This window comes from Nicotiana tomentosiformis, chromosome 6 (assembly GCF_000390325.3).
Source record: "Nicotiana tomentosiformis chromosome 6, ASM39032v3, whole genome shotgun sequence".
In the NCBI taxonomy this organism is placed as follows: domain Eukaryota; kingdom Viridiplantae; phylum Streptophyta; class Magnoliopsida; order Solanales; family Solanaceae; genus Nicotiana; species Nicotiana tomentosiformis.
The window spans coordinates 126,286,097-126,289,048 of NC_090817.1; positions in this window are offsets into that span (position 1 = coordinate 126,286,097).

Sequence of the window (2,952 nt, forward strand, 5' to 3'; positions counted from 1 at the left end):
CAAAATATCTGTAGAGTCTCACCACATCATAATTACCCGTATAAATATCACAACCGAAACACCCACTCTGAAAATACCTTATTTGAGTCTAAGGCCGTTTCATTCACCATCCTGATATCGAAATATAAAATCCATAATGATATACAAAAATGCCATAAGTCTCGACACCATCCAACTTAAATATCAGATTTTAGCCATAAACAAATCCGTCAAAAATTCTCAATTGTTACATATTAATCTCGAATCCAATAGAACTTTCTCGAGAGTCATCCTCTTTGTTCAAATCCACATTACACCGCCCAAATGGGCAAAACGATACGTGCCACATTAGCACAACAACACTCCAAGAAGAAACTTTACTTTAATACCACCTATCAAATTCATACTCCGTGCGCACTACATCATTCACAAATAACAACTCACTCATACCATGATTATCACATACTCATAAAGCGCAATATAACCCATATCCAGAAATTTTCTTACTCGAGTCATTCTCGAACTCCACCTCTGCAAGTCATCACTGATTCCCAAGTATATTTCATACCAAAACAAAAAAGATTGACACATAACCATGAATTGAATTATCAATAGCAGGCTCCCCCACTTGGCTCAAAGCCATAGATTAAAATACTTGATAACTCACAATACCTATACTTTATTACTGCCTTAATACCACATCAGTTTAATGAAAATTCTTCTCAAGCTCAAGACACGCCAACCATAAAATACCTCAATCATCCACTAATCTCACATTCATTCTCTTAACACTCAAGTAAACTTTCTTAACCAGAATCAAATTCAAGTCTCAACACATATGCCCCGCTGGCAGAAAAGAAACTCTCTATTCACATCATAAGGAACACCTACATAGATTACTCCGCAGGAGATAACCCATTTGCTTAGTCTCAAATTGGTATCTTGTTATACCCTTTCGCAACAACAATTACTATGAAATCACTTAATCTTTATGAGTTTGAACTCATCAACACGACATGAAAATCTACTTCGCTCCACAATTAAACAACATGGCAGATCCCTCAACGCACTTACAACTCAAGATTGTATGTCACATCAAACATGTATCAAGTACCCAATAACAGACTCTTGAGTCACATGTAAACTTTATTCGTCTCATTCAACCCATATGAACACATCATACTTAACATATAGCCATTCAACCCCTCATCGATCCATAAATTTCACTCATAGGGACACTATCGGACATATGAGTCCAAATGTACAAGTTCACATAACTGAAGCTACCGAGCTTAAGTTGCGTTCTAACCCTGGCCTCAAGTCCTCCGGACTGGCCCATCACCAAAACACAGAATACATATCATGAATCTCGTTCATGGAATCACAAGCCGGTGATGCACAACTATTACCGAGCATTCACATGCGCACACGAATGCGTGGAAGGAATTCAAAGAGTTATGTTTCAAGCTGAATCAATTCTGCACGATCGGATACAAGAAGGGAAATTTTCCTAAGGGTTCGGCAGCCTTGAGAAGATAAGTGCAGATGTCTCCATACCGATCCGCAAGACTCTACTAAACCTGCTCATGACTCGTGAGACCTATGTCACCTAAAGCTCTGATACCAACTTGTCACGACCCAAAATCTCACCTGTCGTGATGGCACCAATCTCGATACTAGGCAAGCCGACAATCTCAATAAAATCACATTTCCTTAAAGTTTGAAAAACATAATAATTTGAGTTTAATAAAAGGCCTGACAATTTCAGATACAAACACTCCCAAAACTTGGTGTCACTGAGTACATAAATATCTAATATGAGTGCAAGTATGGAAAATACGGTCTATAATAGTCTAAGACCAAATACAGTAAATAATAAGGTAGGTAAGGAGAGACAAGGTCTGCGAAACACGGCAACTACCTCTGAATCTCCGGAAAATCAACTACGCGAAAGAATCAACGCCCGCTATGTCCGGGAACACCTGGATCTGCACACGAAGTGCAGGGTGTAGTATGAGTACAATTAAATCACTAAGTAACAATAATAAATAAGGAATTGAAGATAGTGACGAGCTACACAATTATAGTTCACTTTTAGTAATTCCAGCAAAGAATAGACATGATTTCAAATCCGACAGTTTAAGTTAAATTAATTTTATTCAGTTCAAGTTCAGGTAATCCGGATATAAAATCTTTCAGAAATTTCACAACAATGACAGATAGCAACTAAGTGCAACAACAAATAAAAAGCAAGTGCAGCCTCTTAGGACAACAGTCACTCAACTCATCACAACAGCTCAATCACTCGGCTCTCAGCCCTCAGCACTCACACTCAATAGGTACATGCTCTTACTGGGGGTGTATAGACTCCGGAGGGGCTCCTACATCCCAAGCGCTATAATCTACACGGACAACTTACGTGCTATAGTATAAATATCTGGATCCGTACGGACAACTCATGTGCTGCACGGACAACTCACGTGCTATAATATCATTATCTGGATCTGCACGGACAACTCACTTGCTGCACGAACATCACGTGCTATAGTATAATATAAGGATCTGCATGGACAACTCACATGTTGCACGGATAACTCACGTGCTATAATATAATATCTCACAATCAGGCCCTCGACCTCACTCAATCATAAATCTCTCCAATCTCTCGGGCTCTCAACAATCATGAAATCAGCCCAAACAATAATGATATGATGTATCAATAATAATAACAGAGACTGAGATAAGAATGTGCGAGTAACAACTATGACTGAGTACAAGTAGCATTTAGCAGGCAATTCAACATGTAACTCGGCCTCTGTGGGACCCAACACCACCAACACATAGCCTAAACATGGTTTCTAACATAATTTACAGTCAAATTTCTACAACACATAGAGAGCATATAGCTAACAACAAGTTATTCAACTTTACAGTTTTCACGGGACGGACCAAGTCACAATCCCCTCGGTGCAC